Genomic DNA, 19,891 nt, shown 5'->3' with positions numbered 1-19,891 from the left:
AGGACAAGTGTGAGGGCATCTCAACCAGAAACTGTGGCACTTACAGAAGTCACAAGTCTTAGCATATAGGAGGAGCATGCAAAGAGGAGAGACAGGAGGGAGAAATGAGGCTAGGTGGGGAGGCAAGATAAAGTCAGAGTCAGCCTTGAACCCTATCTAAAGCTCTGGATCCAGCATCATGAGATATTTGTGATGCATAGGAATAGGGTTACACTATAAAAGCTATGACATGACTTAAATAGCATAAACTTGGTGACAATCAGAAGCTCACCTGACTTTCCGATCTTTTACTTTGTAACTGAATGGCTTCAGTCAAGAAACTTGAGCCCCCACTCTGGTACTGGGGACATATCAATGCACAGGAGACAAATGGAAGCCCTGCCTTCATAAGATTTGGGGGTGGAAGTGATGAATAATTACATAAATAGTAAATAAGAATTTCAAATACAAGTATATTGATGAAAGGGCAGTGGGATAAAGAGTAAATGAGCTATGCAGCTAGACATATCAGGAAAGGCTGGTCTGAAAAGGGGACATTGACCCTGAGAACCAAATAATGAGGAAGTAAAAAAGCTGAGGAAAATGAGACTATTCTAAAGCAGAGATCTGAAATGTGGCTTAAGATGTGGGCAGGAGGCAGAATACATTATGGTAAGGAATTGGGAATTTTGTCTGTGGTAATGGGAAGCCACTGGATGGTTTTAAGCAGTGGAGTGAAATGATAAAACATACAATTTTTAAATTACTCATGCTCCTCTCTGGAGAGTGGATTATATAGGCAGGAAAGCATGGAAACAGGGAGACAGAGGGGAGGCTGTTACAGTAGTCTAAGGGAGAGATGAGGGTGGCCTGGGTGGTGTAACAGCTGTGGAGAGGGTAAGAAGTGGTTGGAATCCACCACTTTAGAGATTGTCAGTGCTTATTCATAAATGATGAGAGGGATGGTTGTTGCTAAACAATGAGGATGAGAGAAAGAGATAATTCAAAGCTGCTGAGTGAATGGTGGTTTGATTAATGTTCTGTGTCTTACGTTATCTAAATTTCATGTTGTTATTGTGAAAAAAGGACTGTAAAGTACAAACCTGGACTATACAAGTCCTCAATGATCATAAGATATTAGCATCACTATTATTATTATGTCATGATGCAAAAGTAATTTGCTGTATTAAAAATAATTCTAGGCCAGACCCTGCCTATTTTCCAGAATTAAGCATGATTCCTTGTGCCTCATCTCTTTTAACATCCCATCTTACCTGTATTCTCTCATAATCTCTTCCTCCACTTCCCCAGGTGATTATTTCTCATCTACCACTGTTACTTAACCTTCTTAACTTTTCTTGGCTTTGCCTTTTCAGATGCCTGTGGCTCTACCCCATCCTCATGTGCCCTGGCTCATGTACTAAATCTGAGCCTCTGTTTGGCTCTTTCTTCACTGATCAGCATCTTAACTCAGGTTACCAAGACAAAATACTATAGACTGGGTGATTTAAACAATAGAAACTGATTTCTCACAGTTCTGGAGGCTGTAAGTTTGAGATTACAGTGCCAGTGTGATTGGGTTCTGGTGAGGGCCCTCATGCGATGAGTTGAGTGAGCTCCTATCTTTTCCTTCTTTGTCATCCTATAAGGGCAATGATCCCATCAAGAGGACCCAACCCCTTAACTTCATCTAAACCTAGTTACCTCCCAAAGGCTATATGTCCAAATACCATCACATTATAAGGCAAGGCTTCAAAATAGGAATTATACAGAGATAGAAACGTTCAGTCCATAACAAAAGGGCATCGTGGTAGTGACAACAGCATGAACAGTTGTGAGGGTGAGAAGGAACACTTCGTTGTGTGTCTCTTTACCATGAGCTCCCATTCTGCTGAATTGATGATAGGAAATTTAAAAGTCATGCAGAATGTCCCCCAGTCTGTGCCACATTTTGTATTTTATGCAGTGTCAAAGAGTTAAGAAGAGGATCTTTCTGGTTATTGGTCATTTCTCCACATAGGTTTCTTCTGAAGCGTCCATGTGGATGTCCCCATAACCCCTTCTTTGTGTTCTTTTCTTCCAGTCTTAGGATGTCATCGAAGAAAAACTACACTAAAAAAACTTACACGGTCAAGGAAAACTTTATTCAAGACTATTGCAATAGGGTTTAACACTATGGCAATAAATGAGAGATACTGAACTCAACTTTGTTGGAAGAAAAAGCAAGGGAGCTTTTAAGTAGTGGAGTGAGCTGCTGGAAAAGTATTGGAGGACCATTGAGTGGGGAGATGGATCAATGTGATTTGGCCTTTGGTATTTGCTAACTGGCAGGTATCTAAGTCAGGTCCCTACCCTCCTACACAGATGAGGAGATAGGGCCTTATCTTTCTTGATGATTACATTTCAAAGAGATGACTCGCAGGTCCTTGAAAGTGACATTCTTTGGGTGTAAAACTGGCCAGAGGCTGAGAGATTTATATCTCAAAGGGGCAGAAAAATAACTTGCAATTGCAAGTTTTCTAAAGCAAATGCACTAAGAAAAAAGAGGTTGGGGACTTATATTCAGAAAGAAATCTATCTGAAATATAGTCAGGCTGAAGGGAAGAATAAAGGCATCTTGGTCAATGTGGAGCGTTTGTTTAATGTTCTGTAATTCTTGGTCCTGGCGGTTCCACCAAGACACTGTGTTCTGGAGTCTTTCAGTTTCCTGGGATTTTGCGCCAAGGAAAAGTGCTGTGAGTACCCTGCTCCAGTGCTTCATTCCCCTCCATCAATCCTAGTCAGGGAACCCTCTTTTTCTTTACAGGCAGGGGCATAAGGACTTGGAGGAGTGGGCTCTTGTCTTCCCTTTTCTTCCAAGTCACTCTGCTTCTTTGGGAAATCTGTCTATTTTTGTTTGTTTCCTAATTGACCTCAATGGGCCATTACAAGGAAAATCAACCAACCAAAAATGAGTTTGTTTTTCATCAAGGATTGGAAGAAGGTAATTTTCAAACCCTGCCAGGGAGTGGACAGCAAGTGAAGGGTAAGGAGGAAATTTTACATTCTGACTTTCCAATGTAGGAAAAAGGAGGAAGGAAAATGAAAACGGTGCTAAGTTTTCATACTTAAACAATTATGTTCATACTCTGGCACAAAGATAATGTACTTCATAGAATGGTTGTGAGTTTAATGGGAATATGCATTATTTCTAGAACAAATTCTGACTCTTAGGTACTCATTAAATAAGCTCTTTTCTCCTACACTTTCATTAAGAAATGAAGTATTACCTGTATGTTGGTAAAACATAGAGTGCCTTTTCTATTCCAAGATCTTTCTAAACCCTTTCTTTTCTGAATTTCAAACTGCAGCCCATTAATTTTTACAAAATTCAACAGAAATAAAATTGTTTATCAAATTTCAATGCTTAGGACAAAAGAAAGAGTACTGCCCTTTAATTTTTCAGTGGAAAGGCCTTGTGGGTCAGCCTTACCATTAGCATTCATGTATTACTGCTATGAGGCCGTTGAGCTTGCAGTGTTAATGAACTCTATGAGAGAATATGTATCACTGTTGCCCTAGAAAATAACAATAGGCAATGTGAGGTACTATCACCTGCTGGTGCTCCACCTGAGCTCCTCTTTATGTTCATAGTCCCACTATTACCTAGAAACAACTCTTTTTCTAATTTAGGACTAAACTAAATAGCAGATAATGTGGATATGAGAATTGTGAATACATACATTAATCTTAGTTTCTCACTTTTAGGTAAAGATAAGGGAATCGGGGTATTGAGGGAAGTGCTTAGGCCTTTAGATTGTACTTGGTCCATAGTAAGCTTCCCATGGGGTTATGTCCCTACTTTTCTGATGATACATAGGTGGATTTCAAGCATTCTGAAATTGTTCACTTTCATCTCCTTCCTTTCCTCATTTTGTTTTCATATTTGTCCCATGCTTGCTGTGCTTATGCATAGATCATGAGAACTGTGACTCCACTGATCCAAGCTGCTGTTGTCTGGTGTAGGGTTCAAAGGCAGCAGCAGTGGTGCTGGAACTGCATATTCATTCTGTCACATTCTTTTTGTGTCTACTCCATGTACATAGCTCTATACCACTGAGTCCAAACCCAGACTGCTTGTTTTCATTGTTTTGATTCTGGCATCTATTCTTCCTGCCCTGGGGATGATGAAAAATTAAAAATTGAACATGAACTTAATTTGGTATGCCTTGGAAGTGGTTTTTTATACTGATTTGGTTTTGAGTTCTCTGAAACATCAAGGACCAGGCTCCAATGTCAGGAATAATTACTATACTTCATATGTGACACACCTCAAGAATGAACAGGGGACACAGATGACTTTCTACATCATTAGGAGTAGTTTTGGATATCTTAATGTCAGGAATGATAAAGAGAATTTTATGGCCCTCTTTTTGGGGAAATAAATACTTTCTAACTATTTTAGAAATAAATATTTTCATTTTACAAATGATTGTAGAAAATTATGCATAAAATTCTGTGCTCCTTGTATCATTCAATTACTTTCCCTAGATAATCAGTCAGGGTAGAGCCTTCATTAATAGGAATACCAGAGATGCTCACATTTCTCTGTTGCTGTATTAAAGAATGCACTGAAACTCAAGGTCATCATGTTAAGTGAAATAAGCCAAGCACAGAAAAGCAAATATTACATGTTCTCACTTATTTGTGGGACCTAAAGATCAAAACAATTGAATTCATGGACATAGAGAATAGAAGGATGGTTGCTGGAGGATGGGGAGGATGGAGGAAAGGTGGGGTTGGTTGATGGGTACAAAAAAAATAGAAAAAAATGAATAATACCTAATATTTGATACCACAACAGGAGAACTATAGTAAATAATAAATTAATCATACATTTTGAAATAACTGAATGAGTATAAATGGATTGTTTCTAATACCAAGGATAAATGCTTGAGGGGATGGATACCCAATTTTCCATGACATAATTTTTATGCATTGCATGCTTGAACCAAAATATCTCATGTATTCCATAAATACATACACCCACTATATACCCAAAAAAATAAAGTTTTAATTTTTTTAAAAGAATGTAGCTGATATGCACTAATCCCTACCGCCCTACACAAAATTTATATGCTGAAGTTGTAATTCTCCAGTACCTCAAAATGTAACCATATTTAGAGACATTATCTTTACAGATGCAGTTAGGTTAAAATTCGGTCATTAGCGTGAGCCCTAATCCAATATGACTGGTACCTTTATAAAAGGAGGAAATTTGGACAATCACCTGACAGAGGGATGATGATGTGAAAATATCAGAGAAGACAGCCATCTATACGCCAAAAAAGGAAGCCTGCAATAGACCCTTCTCTAATAGTTTTCAGAAGGAACCAACCCTCTTAACACCTTGATCTCAGACTTTGAGCCTTCAGAAATGTGAAAAAATACATTTCTGTTTTTTAAGCCACCCAGTTTTTGATATCATGTAATTGCAGCCCTAGCAAACTAACACAGCATTCTTCTGTCAACCCAAGGCAGGAACACCTAGACCTAGCTGACTCCATCCTTCCTGTTCACAACTGATTGGACCAGAGGAGTATTAATCCAAGAGAGCAAAACCATTGGCTTCCCAGGAGCCAATATGAGTTTCTCAAAAATCTGAACCAAAAGGCAAGGCTGAAAAGGAGGTTCTGTCTTTAAAGGCTGAGCAATTTAGTGGGCTTGCTTCTATAGGCCGTTTGTTGGGTTTGGTGGTGGTCCCACTCTTTTTTTTTTTTTTTTTTTTTGGATTCTACATAGTCTTTGGCCTTAATATGAACTGATATAAAAATCGCAAATAATTCTTACCTCAGAAAATAGAAGTAAGTCAAGAAGGGACCAGAAGCAAGCCAAGAGAAAGGTGAAAGGGGGAAGAGAGGAGAAAAATGAGGATGGGAGAATAAACAGGTCACTGTCTTGATTCTGAAGCCAACTTCATCCACTTATTCATTCTGTAGAGCGCCTGTGCTAGGCCCGGGGCTGGATGCTGATGGCCCAGAAATAACTCAGACTTAGTCTTCATATCCAAGAAGCTTAAGGTCTAGAAATATTTGGCTTATTGGGTATTTTGAACTTGCCTTACCTCTGTCTTCTTTGATTACAATAGATCAGTTAACAATGATTTCTCCCTCATTATATACAGCTGAGTTTTAAAATAAATGACTCATTCTTGCCTGTACATGCAATATATGCATATATACATACCCTTTTCTGCTATTCCCATTATTTATTATAAATTCTATGAGGAAAGTTCTGTCCACATAATTATGAGAGAAAATAAGTCAGAAAAGTTAACTTTCCTTCTCTTTCTTATGTTTATTGATGGCTCTAGAAAAAAAATCTCCCGGAACCAAGGAAGAGTATTATTTTAATATCCCTCTCTCCTTTTATATTTCTTTCTTATCTCTTATTTCCTCTCTCCCAAGGTTCCAAGCCTGTCTGAGAATCACTTCCAGGCTTGATCCCTGATCCATGAAATACACCATGCTCCAAAATTATTTATTCCTCCTTCCTTCTTCTCCACTTCTGCAGTAAAAACTTCCAATAAATTCAGTGCAAGTAAATTACCTGGTGTCAGGAAAAGTGTAATAAGATCAAACTTAAATGCATGAGTGTTTTCGACTAATAATACTTTTACCCTCTCTATAGGTTTTCTGGTCTTTCCAAGAAGATACTTATTAATATAAATTACTATCCAACTATTAGAATTACAGGCAATGTAGAAAAATGAGGTTTTTAAATATTTTATTGCATTTTAGGTTTTGGGATACATGTGAAGAAAATGCAAGATTGTTGCATAGGTACATACATGGCAACGTGGTTTGCTGCCTCCATCCCCATCACCTATATCTGGCATTTCTCCCGATGTTATACCTCCCCAACTCCCCACCCCACGCTGTCCCTCTGTAGTTTCCCCCTACAGATCCCAGTGTATGATGCTCCCCTCCCTGTGTCCATGTGTTCTCAGTGTTCAACACCCGCCTATGAGTGAGAACAGGCAGTGTTTGATTTTCTTTTCTTGTGTCAGTTTGCTGAGAATGACGGTTTTAAAATTCTAGAGATGTGTGTGCAGTGGACCACTACAAGAGCAGGAAAATTGCCTGTGGGATTCTGTCACTAGCGTCAACGTCCCTAACTGCCTCTTCATTCAGTTTGTCTTCTTACATTCCTTAATCAGAGACTCCTTACAAGATTCAGGGTTTTGTGGGATTTATTTTCCTTGAAGGAGGTGAGATGAAGTTAAAAGAGAAATGTGGAACAGTAGTAGCTGTCTTCTATATAGGTCAATTAACTTGATCATCCTCTTATTCCTTTATTCAAGAAGTATATATTAAGAGTCTACCTTGTTGTAGCCGAGGTAACCAGTGTGGAAATTGGTTATTTGGGATACAGTATTACAAAGCCTCTGCCTTTGTGATACTCACTTTTTGGAGCATGTAAGTTTCACATAGCTACTTGATCTGGCCAAGGTTTATTACTGTAAGAGTATGAAGTGCTGGTGAGGGAAGAGTGGTTCATGGCAGATGAGAAAATAATAAAAACAGTGATCAGAGCTAACACATGAATGGTGCTTGCTATGTGCCAGGTGACAGTATGTCCTTTACATACAACTCACAGATAATTGTTTTGTTCTCAAAAAACCCTACAAATTAGATACTATTGTTCCCATCATCATTCCTATTTTACAAATGAGGAAACTGAAACACAAAATAATTAAAGCCATAGAGCTGATTATTGATGAATTTGGGATGTGGGCAGAAGCATCTGGCTGCCGAATCTATATGCTTCACCACTGCCCTATCGCTGGCATGAGATTGTTTTTACGTAAGTCGAATTTTAAAATCAGAAACTTTAGATACAGTCCCATTAGGCTGAAACTAAGCCTGTGAGATCCTCTAAGATTCTAAGTGGAAAATGGCAACATGCTATACTTTTGTAAAAGTATTGCAGTGATATTTATAATTAAAACTTGAAACTAATAACTGTCTCTTTCTGAACTGTTAGAAAAGCAGATTAATATGTAAAGTGGTAAAGAAAAGCAACTTTTAAAATTTAGTCCAGTCTGTCACTAACCTACTGCATGTCTGAAGGTTAGATCACATCAACTCTCCAGATTTCAAATTCCTCATATGGTGGATGATCATATAATTAATTGTCCAAATGGGGACACTTAGCAATGAAGGGGGACCCTATTAATAATTATACTGGGACAATATTGCCAGGCAAACCACAGTAGATTGTTGCTCAACTTATGTATCAAAATGATGCTACATGAGCCGATCCCTAAATTCACCTATAGTTGTAGTGGATGTGTTTGTGTTTGCTTGACTGACCGTTTATCCAGATGTATTAGGATAAATTAGTAAGAGGCAGAAAGAGAACTCGGAGGTCTGACTTCACCCTGTTACAGTTAACAAGGTCTGTGCCTAAATTAGGACATTTTTATTCTAGCAAATAAAGTAATAACAATAATAATTTATAAATTGATCACATTTATATTCAATTGAAAGCATTGTGCAAGGAAAACAAATCAAGTTAATTCCAAGTAGGCTTAATGCCCAATCAGTACTGGGAAAATACAAGAAAACAAAACCAATGCCCAAGAAAGACTGGCAATTAGAAAGAATTAATTTAATTCATAACGGGTTTTAATTTTGAGTCCTCAAGACTAAATAGCAAACTTGGGTATCTCCAACCAGTATAACACTGAGAACACTGTGACCTGATTTAAAGGAATTTTGAGTTTGCACAAAGAGCATTGGCAAGAGATCTTAGAGTCTTCATTCACGTATTCATTTAACAGATTGACAAGAGCTTGTTATGTGCCAAGCATTGCTATGGGCTAGTGATACAACTAAGTAAAAACATAACCCTTCCCCTGGAGGAACTATCCATTTGGTCTTGACACTGCCATATATGTACAATGAGGCTTTGGATATGTCATTTAACTTTTTTGACTCTCAGTTTTCATAAAGTAAAATGAGGGAACTAAAAATGTATGATCACTAAAAGTCATCATTTGGCTAGTTAAATTTTATGAAATCAGAAGTTCCATCTGGATGAATATTAGCCTTTAGCTGGTTCTACCATATTAGATAATAATGTTAGAAAAGTTTTGGAAACACAATAGGCATGCTACTCTTTGTTTCCATAATCATTCTGTTAGAAAAAAAAAAATGTTTTCCTTCCACCCGTAATTTTCCCTTTGTTCACTCTCTTCAGGCCACATTTTCCATGTGGTTGTTTGTCAGCATGTGCGATGGTCCAAATGTGTCCCCCAAAATCAGGTGTTGGAAACTTAATCCCCAATGCAGCAGTGCTGGGAGAAGCCTGATGGAGGTGTTTAGATCATGAGGGCCTGGCTCTCAAGAATGGATTCATGCTGATTATAAAAGTGTTTTGCCAGATTTCACCCCCTCAATCTTGAACTTCCCAGCCTCCGGATCAATGAGCCAATCAATTTCTGTTCATTTTAAATTACCTAGTCCAAGATATTCTGTTACAAGCATCACAAAATGGACTAAGATAGCATGTAAGTATAGTTTCAGAATACGCTATACCAGTGGTCTTCAAATGCAGATAGCTGTGCCTCACCTCCAGAGTTTGTTTTCGTAGGTCTGATGTGGCAGATTAAAATGACCACCTGTCCCACATTTCCTGGGACTATCAAGTTTTAGCACTAAAAGTCTTTTCTCTCTCCAATCTGCCCTCCTTTTTTAGATACAGAGTCTTACTCTGTTGCCCAAGCTGAAGTGTTGTGTCATGATCATGGCTCACTGCAGCTTCAAACACTTTGACTCAAGATACCTCTCACCTCAGCCTCCCAAGTAGTTGGGACTACAGGTGCACACCACAATGCCTGGCTATTTTTTTAAAAAATTGTAGAGAGGGGGGTCTTGCTATGTTGTTCAGCCTGGTCCTGAACTCCTGGGCTCAAGCAATACTCTTGTCTTTGACTCCCAAAGTGCTGGGTTTACATATGTGTGCCACCTTGCCCAGATCTTTTATCTCAAGAAACTCTTCAGTTTCAGGTAAGCCAGACCAGTTGTTCACCCTAGGTAGAGCATGAAAATTCACATTTTTAAGAAGTTCCCAAATGATGCTGATACTGCTGATCCAGGGACACACATTGAGAACTACTGGTCTGTACCTGTGTTTCTCATCCTTGGCTGTCCATTAGAATTATTTGGAGAGTTTAAAAACAATATTCATTCTGATCAAACTGATCTCAGGTGCAGCTGGGTAATTACCCTTGTTAAAAGCTTCTAAGGTGATTCTAGAATACAGCCAAGGTTAAGAACCACTGCTCTACATCCATGAAGCTAATCACTGAACACTTTGACTCTGTCCTGTTAACATCCTGTAATTGCATTGTCTTGTCATCTTTACTGCCACTGCTGTGATCCGAGACATCATTTCCTGCATGCTGGTTGCACTAACCACATGACTGACTTCCCTCCCTTCAAGTTTCTCACACCATCTCTACTTAGTTCTTCATGTAGCTGCTGAAGGAATCTTAATAACAAACTTGATTATATAACTCTTGCTGAGGATCTGATGGACTTATATTAGTGTAATTCATGTTATCTGTTTTAAAAAGCAATTGGCAAATCCCAGCCACTTGCCACAACAAATGTTTATTCCATTGGCATGCCGTAGTCCAGTGGCTGTTCTCCTGAACAACTCTTTTTCCAGAACTTGGTGGCAGCAATTCTCCCATCATGTAGCTTCATTACCCCTAGGGCTTCCTTGGAGTCCTTCCTTGCATTACTTCCATTTAGTTAACTGAGAGGTGAATGGACACAGTGTGAGGCATGACACAGGATATTTAGAGGCTGGCCCCTGATGTCACATACATCACTTCTGCACATATTCCATTGGCCAGAAAAATCTTGTGGCCCCAGCTAGATGCCAGGTGATCTGGAGAATGTCTTCTTGTGTGCCTAGAATGAAAATGAAATAGCACAGTGATTATAAAGTGTTGTCTCCATTACAACTTTTATCAGCATAATACAAATGTAAACACATTGTGTATAATTTATTGGGTTGTACTGACACTCAATAAAATTACTCCTCATTGCCTTCAGTATAAAGTCCAAAGTCCCGTGCTTGACCTACAGTGATCTTAAGATTCTGTTCCTGACTCACTTTCCAGTCTCAGCTTTTGATACTTTACACAGGAATTCCCTGTCCCTATTCCCAAGATGTCCCATGCTGTCATGCCAATTTGGGGTCTGAAAAATCTTTCCCCCTTTGTTCACTTACCTCTTTCCGACTAGCTCCTCAGAGCTCAGTTCGAGTCACCTCAGAAAGCTTTTTCTGAATCTTCATCACCTTCTAATTCCCAATTTGAAACTATTTCTCCTATTCTCTATTGCAGTAACCCCTGGCATTCCATAATCATAGACCTCATTGCATTGTGTATCTTTGACATGGTCCAGAACATCTTGATTGTGAGCATCTCATGGGTGTCAAAAGCGATTTTTTATCATTATGCTTAATACTGCATGATACCGGGCAAGTAGCAGACCTTGAATAAATACTTCTTTGAATAAATGAATGACCATTTAAAGACAATTTTTTAAAAACTTGATCTCATACTATAGAGTAGTCAAGATGGTTTCCATTGCAATTTGATAGGTATAAGCAAAGAGTCCCCTACTTCAGGGACTTCAGTGTGTTGAACTATTGAATATCCCTTTTATATTGCAAATGGGGTGCTGTATTAGACATGTATTCACCATTAAACACAGCCTTTCTTGGATTGGTTTCTCAGTTTGTATACCCAGTTATTATGCAGACTCCATCAGAATAGGACCCAGGAGAAGTGTTTTAGTTAGAGCTGAGATTTTAAAACTTAAAAATATATTCAAATGATGGGCTATTTAATGAGCAAAGACCTAGATTTTTATACCACGCTAGAGGTCTTAGATAGCTAGAGATAGCATAAGGACATATGACTGAGGTCCAAAGGACACACAAATAAATGGGTAAGGATGGAGGGGCAGGGCAAGATAGCAGAACAGAAGGCTCCACCACTTGCCCCCCCAACCCCCACAATAAGGACACCAACTTAAGAACAATCTACACCAAAAAAAAAGTACTTTCATAAGAATAAAAAATAAGGTGAGCACCCACGCAGTACCTGGTTTTAACTTCATATCACTGAAAGAGGCACTAAAGAGGTAGGAAAAGCAATCTTGAATCAATCACCAATGACACCCCCCCATCCCCCACAGTGGCAGTGAGGTGCAGAGAGCATTTTCCCCTGCTGGGGAGAGGAAGATACAGCATTTATGAGACATTGAACTCAGTGTTGCCCTATTATAACAGAAAACGAAACTGAACCAAACTCAGCTGATGCTCAAGGGAGGGAGCATTTAAACCATCCCTAGCCAGAGTGAAATTGCTGATCCCAGTGTTCCAAATGTGAGTTTCTACAGCCCTTATTACTCTGGGCTAAAGTGCTCTGGAGCTTTACATAAACTAGAAAGACAATCTAGGTGATATGGATGGCAACTCCTAGGTAAGTCGTAGTGTTAAACTGTTGCATGCCCCACAGAGACAATAAACTGGGGGGCATGCAACAGAGACACCAGAGGGGTGGCAAAGGGAGTGCTGGCACCACCACTCCCCTAACGCCGAGCTGCACAGTTCATAGCTTTCAAAGAGACCCCTTCCCTCTTCTAGAGGAGGGAAAAGAGTGGGAGCAGACTTTGTCTTGGATCTTGGATACAGCTCAGACACAGCAGGATAGGGCACCTGTCAGGGTATTGAAGCCCCTCTTCCAGGCCCTGGTTCCTGAGTGGCATTTCTAGATACACCCCTGCCAGAAGGGAACCTGGTGTCTTGAAGGGAAGGACTCAGTCCAGGTAGAATTAATCATCTGCTAACTGGAAAGCCTTTGGGACCTGAATAACCAGCAGTAATACCCAAGTTCTACATTAAAGATCCTGAGTGAGACTCTGAGACTTGCTGGCTTCAAGTGACATTCAGCACATTCCCAGCTGTAATGGCTACAGGGTGAGACTCCTTCCATTGAGAAAATGGAGGAAAAAGCAAAGGGGACTTTGTCTTGCATCTTAGGTACTAACTCAGCTACAGGGTGGTAGAGCAGCAAGCAGGCTTCTGGAGTCCCCAGTTCCAGGACTTGGCTATTGAATGGCATTTCTGGTCCTGTCCTGGGCCAGAGGAGATCTCATTGCCCTAAAGGGTGAGTGCCAGGCCAGGCAGTAGTCACCGCAAGCTGACTAAAGAGCCCTTGGGCCTTAAGGGAACATCAGTGGTAGCCTGCACTATTCTTTGTGGGGCTGTGGTGGTAGTGGCCATGGGGTGAGGCTCCTCTGCCTTTAAAGAGAAGAGGGAAGAGTGAGAAGGATTGTGTCTTGTGGTTTGAGTGCCAGCTCAGCTGCAGCCACAGTACAGCAGAACACCAGGTAGATGTCGAAGGTTTTTGATTCTAATCCCTGGTTCCCAGAGAGCACCTCTGGACATGCCCAGGGCCTGGGAGAACTGGCTACCCTGAAGGGAAAGATGTGGGCCAGGTTGGCATTGCTGCCTGCTAATTGTAGAGCCCAAGGGCCTTAAGCGAACATAGGTCACAGTCAGGGAGTGGTTAAAGCAGACCTTGGGCAGGACCCAGTGCTGTGCTGGTTTCGGGTCTAACCCACAGGGGTGCTTGTGTCACATCACCGCCAGCTGTAGGTGTCTTAGAAAGAGATACTTTGTTTATTTGGGAGAAATTACGGGAGGAGAACGTGTCTCTGTCTGGTAATCCAGAGAATTCTTCTGGATCTTGTTCTAGACCATCAAAGGGGTACCTCTACAAGTCTGCAAGACCCACAGTGTTACTGGGCTTGGGGCTCCTCCTAAAGTAGATTCAGTTTAGATCACAACACATAAGTCCTTTAGAGTATCTGGAAAGCTTTCCAAAGAAGGATGGGTACAAATAAGCCCAGATTGAGAAGACTACAGTAAATATCTGACTGTTCAATGCCCAGACACCAAAGAACATCTACAAGCCTCAACACCATCCAGGAAAACATGACCTTGCCCAGTGAACTAAATAAGCCACCAGGAACCAATCCTAGAGAAACAGAGATATGTGGCCTTTCAGCAGAGAATTCGAAATGGCTGTGCTGAGGAAACTCAAAGAAATTCAAGATAACACAGAGAATTGTATCAGGCAGATTTAATGAGGAGATTAAAATAATTGAAAAAGAATCAAGCAAAAATTTTGGAGCCAAAAAAAAATGCAATTTCTATATGGAAGAATGCATCAGTGTCTTTTAATTAGCAGAATTGATCAAACAAAAAAAATTAGCTTGAAGACAGACTACTTGAAAATACAGTCAGAGGAGGCAAAGTAAAAAAATAAAAAATAAAGCATGTCTACAGGACCTAGAAAATAGCCTCAAAAGGGAACATGTAAGAGTTATTGGCCTTAAAAAGGAGCTAGAAAAAGAGACAGAGGTAGAAAAATTATTCAAAGGAACAAGAGCGAGAACTTCCAAAGCCACAGAAAGATATCAATATCTAAGTACAAGAAGGTTATAGAACACCAAGCAGATTTAACCCAAAGAAGACTAACTCAAGGCATTTAATAATCAAACTCCCAAAGGTCAAGGATTAAAAAAGGATCCTAAAAGCAGCAATAAAAAGAAACAAATAACATACAACGAAGTTCCAAAACGTCTGGAAGCAAAAAAAAAGCTTGCTGTGGAAACCTCGTAGGCCAAAAGAAAGTGACATGACAGTGTTGCACGAAAGGAGAGAAGTTTAGCACTCCCTTTGACAAGAATGGAAGAGGCCGTCAGGCCTGACAACATGCATACAGTTAAGGCATTGCCACCTACTTTGTGGCATCTAACCATCATTTTTTAAAGAAAATGTGGCACATATACACCATAGAATATTATGCAGTCATTAAAAAAAAGGATGAGTTTATGTCCTTTGCAGAGACATGGATGAAGCTGAAAACCATCATTTTCAGCAAACTAACAAAAGAACAGAAAACCAAACACTTTATGTTCTTACTCACAGTGGGAGTTGAACAATGAGAACTCATGGACACAGGGATGGGAACATCACACACTGGGGCCTGTTGGGGAATGGGGGACTAGGGGAGGGATGGCATTAAGAGAGATACCTAATGTAGATGATGGGGTGATGCATGCAGCAAACCACCAAGGCACATGTATAACTATGTAAGAAACCTACATGTTCTGCATATGTATCCCAGAACCTAAAGCATAATAAAAATAAAAATAAGAAAGTGGCATGACATATTTAAAGTGCTGAACTGGGGCCTGTTGGTGGTGGTAGGGGGGTGAGGGACTAGAGGAGGGATAGCGTTAGGAGAAATACCTAATGTAGATGACAGCTTGATGAATGCAGCAAACCACCATGCACATGTTTACCTTTGTAACAAACCTGCACATTCTGCACATGCATCCCAGAACTTAAAGTATAATAATAAAAATTAACAAGTGCTGAAAGAAAAAAAAAACTTTTACCTGACAAAAATATCCTTCAAACATGCAGGAGAAATAAAAACTTGCCCAAACAAACAAAAGCAGAAGAATTTCAAAAGCCGTTGAATTTCAAATTTCAACACAAGACCTTTCCTACAAGAAATGCTGAAGGGAGTACTTCAGTCAGAAAGAAGACAATGTTAATGAGCAATAAGAAATCATCTGAAGGTGCGAAGCCCATAGGTAATAGTAATTATATTAATAGTTATAAATTCAGTGGACTGATGACCTTAAGGCCTCAACTAGCTCCACTAACTAGTCAGCTAACTACCTTTAGCAGCACCAGGCAACATTGTCATCTTCCAGTGGAAATCACCTTTATCTTCCTTGGCATTGATCTGTGGTACACTATACTGTAAATATATAATGCATCATTATCTTCCCTTGTTTGCATTTTTAGCATGGGAGATGGTCAGAGCTTATATCAGAAAGATAATTCCAAGATTCTTTCTCATTTTCATCTACCATCTTCTGGGATATAGTTGGCATGGAAAGATGGTACTATCTATCTGCCTATATAAATATATTTCTGGAGCATTTCCATTGCCTTTCTGTATCCATTCTCTACTCCTTTCCATTCTGAGATTTGATCTTCACTGACTGTCTACAAGTTCATTTATCCTCTTCTGACTAGGTTTGTTCATAGGCTGCATGAACAGTGAATCAGAGGTGGGAGAAAAGGTTCTGTACAGTTATCCAACTGGCTCCTTCCCTATGGGTTACAATAGGTGAGATGCCTGTCTGCAGATGTCCGCAGGCCCAGTAGGTTGACCTCTAGGTTGCTGGAAGTTACCTCCAGTTACTCAGCAAGGTTTCATTAATTGCTCCTTCTACAATTGGTGTTCCCTGCAATTGCTAGCTCTATCATGTTTTGTTACCTCTCATCGGTTTCCTTAATTCAGTAAATAAGTCTCTTAAACATGGGAAATGCCCCTTTACTGAAGTTTCCAGCTGGAGAATGCCCTTTCTTTCTTACAGGACTCTGACTGATACAGTAACTGTCTGACTAAAAACAGATAGTTGACATTTAGCAGCCAGCTGAAAGGCTACAAAATATGCTTAGTCTCTTTTCATAAAGTACAAATGTTTAAAAAGTTACTTACGACCAATGCGAAAGTGTCATATGTTTAATACTATTTTGAAGACCTTTCCAAGTGCATAGTGCCAATCCATGATTCAATCCCTCCTGGCAAACGAGGTTACAAATAAGAGGGAGAGAGTTTAAATTAGTGCTCTCTAGATTCAGAGTTAGGGGTTAGGAGGAATACCACATAGAATTGAAATCAGTTTCTATACTGTAGAATGCCATAAAAAGTGCCCAATGTCCTCTTAATGTAACTTTTGGAATACTATTGATTGAGTGAAATTTTGAGGTCCCAGAAGTTGAACATTCACATGACCATCCTAAGTGCCCTGTCTGACTAAACCATCAACATGTTTCTGTTTAGTTACCACTATGAGTGAATTTACCTCCAGCCCTACTTACACTACATGGATGTATGTTTTAAAAATTACTTTACTTATTAATGCATATTAATACATAGTCTCAAGGTACACATATTGCAAAATAAAATAAGCTATGGGATGACATGCCAACTCTCCCACTTACTAGCTGTCTCAAAAAGTTAATCTCTCTAAACTTCAGCTTTCTGAAATTACAGAGGGTAATAACAATTTTTACCTCATGGATTCTTGTAAGACACAAATGAATGAGTAAATCTAAGTGTTTAGCACAGTAACTCATAAAAGCACTGACTGAATGGTTCTATTCTGTTACGCTTCTCTCTTTTCCTCATAATAAGCTGTTATGTAATAATTTATTACATAGCAGAGCACTGGACATTTTCTTTTGTGGCTATCACCTTCCAGGCTACCATATCTGTCCCTACAGTCACTGTATTTATTTCTGGGAGTGGCATTCCAGCTGAGAGAGTCCAAAAAGTATAGAATAGGAAGGAACTTTGGACATGATGTAGTCCAGCCTGCTCAGTTTAATGATAAGAAATCCAGGACCCAGATGAGTGAAATGACCTGGGGCTCACTGATGCAGCCCAACCTGCTCAGTTTAATGATAAGAAATCCAGGACCCAGATGAGTGAAATGACCTATAGGCTCACTGATGCAGCCGCCAAGCAGGAACTAGCCGCAGCACTTCCATTTCCCCTGCAGTTGCCGTGTTCACCACACAGTGGAGATGCCTACAAAAATGGTTTTTGAGAGCATAGCTCCTGCTGAGTCTGAAATCTCTCTTTGGATTACACTGCTTGGTCTTTCATGCCTATGGCCTAGTGAAGATTCCAATCCTGTTACCACCACCACCACCCACCTCAAACTGAACATTATAACATTCCAAGATAGGTACTAAGACTGCTACTTACAACTCTCCAAGATGGAAGCTCAAGTCAGAGCTCCTAATTTAGGCATAAATTAACTGGTTAACATTTTGAAATAATTCATTTTCTCCTGAAGCCTTCAGGGCAAAAAATCAGATGCGTGAAGGGTAAAGACCCTGGTCAAAATCACCAGATACAAAAGATCAAATGTTATATGATTCCCTTTACATGGAATATCCAGAATAAGTAAATCTAGAGAGATGGAAAATAGTGTAATGGTTGTTAGAGCTGGAGGAAGGGCAAATGGGGATGGAGTTTGCTTTTGGAGTGAGGAAAACATTGTGCAACTAGATAAAGGTGATGGTTATGTATATGAATGTACTAAATGTCCCTGAATTGTATACTTTAAATTATTTTAACATTATGTGAATTTGCTTTCAATGTTTAAAAATCACAGGAATACAAGTATATTATTGTTTGCCAATGGTATCATACAATCTCAGACAATCACCTAGTCTGAGAACTCTTACACACCAGTTGTTTTTGTCTTCTCTTCTAGTCTGTGCCCACTTACAATTTTATTTTTATCAAGCTGTGCTCAAAAATCTTTGCAACTTTGCTGGAAGTTTCTTCAAGGAGTCAATTTTTTTCTGTCTGTAAATGATTCCTTCAAGATACCAAGTGTTTCATTCAACTGATATACTGAGGAGAGATATTGATCCATAGTTTTCTTTTCTTATAATGTCCCTCTCTGGTTTAATTACCAGGATTTTGCTGGTTTAGTAAAATAAGTTGGAAATGTCTTTTTTTCTCTATTTTCTGAAAGAGTTTATAGAAGACTTATATTACGTTTTTCTACCACAATTTTTTAGAATATACCACTGAAGCAATTTGGGCCTGGAATTTTCTTTTTTGGAAAAATTTTTATTATAAATTCAACCTATTTAATGAATACAGATTTTCTGTTAAACAGATCAATATTTGCTTTTACTTCTTTTGTCAGTTTTACTAACGTGTAACTTTGTTAGCATTCTTATTCATTTTGAAAAATTTTAATAATTTTCTTAGGATTTCCTCTTGATCCATGATTATTTGTAAACATGTTATTTAATTTCTAAATACTTTAGGATTTAATTTCTAAATACTTTAGGATTTTTCCAGGGTTTTTTTTTTTCTATTGATTTCTATTTTAACTGTGTTGTGATCAGAAAATATACTTGTATTATTTCAGTCTTATATAAGCCAGATAATATAATCAAAATCAGGAAGGTGATACTGACATATTCCTACCATTGAATGCTCAGGGCCAATTTTCAATTGTTCCGATAATACCTTTACAGAATGAGGACTTAGTTGAGAAACACTCATTACATTATTTTGGGGCATTTTTTTGTTTTTTTAAGTCTGATTCAGTCTGGAAAAGTTTCTCAAAATTTCCTTGACTTTCATGAACTTGACTCTTTTGACATTTACAGGCCAATTATTTTGTAGAATGACCACTGGTCTGGACCTGTCTAATGCTTGCTCCGCATGACACTTGGGTGTTCTTATTGCTTCCTGTCAGAGAATGCACAAGATCAGTATCTTCCTTCTCTCATGATGTGCACTTTGATCACTTGTTTAGGATCCTGTCTGCCAGGTGACACTACTCTTTCTGATTTGTAATTAATATTTATTTTGTGATAAATTACTTTGAAAGTACGTATATATGCTATTCTTCACCAAACATTGTATTCATTCACTAATTTATTTATATCTTTATGGTCTCATGGTTTCTTATTTAATTCAATGAATTAGAATTTACTACTGACTGCATTTTTTTCCCTCATATTATTCCTGCTTAAACCAATAGCTATTTTTGCAGTTTTTTTTTTTTTTTTTTTTTTTTTTTTTTTTTTTTTTTTTTTTTTTTTTGAGACGGAGTTTTCGCTCTTGTTACCCAGGCTGGAGTGCAATGGCGCGATCTCGGCTCACCACAACCTCCGCCTCCTGGGTTCAGGCAATTCTCCTGCCTCAGCCTCCTGA

At 39.0% G+C, this 19,891-nt stretch overlaps 1 non-coding gene across 1 annotated transcript; it reads left to right on the top strand.

The window, feature by feature from the left end:
* The first annotated feature begins 14,755 nt into the window (after positions 1–14,755).
* Positions 14,756–14,881, top strand: LOC120362440 (U6atac minor spliceosomal RNA). Its single transcript, XR_005578347.1, has one exon. It is a non-coding gene; the product is annotated as a U6atac minor spliceosomal RNA (small nuclear RNA).
* The last annotated feature ends 5,010 nt before the right edge of the window (positions 14,882–19,891 follow it).

The sequence above is a fragment of the Saimiri boliviensis genome, chromosome 15 (genome assembly GCF_048565385.1).
Source record: "Saimiri boliviensis isolate mSaiBol1 chromosome 15, mSaiBol1.pri, whole genome shotgun sequence".
NCBI lineage: Eukaryota > Metazoa > Chordata > Mammalia > Primates > Cebidae > Saimiri > Saimiri boliviensis.
The sequence above is the reverse complement of the archived record's forward strand: the minus strand, read 5'-3'. Positions and strand labels throughout refer to the sequence as shown.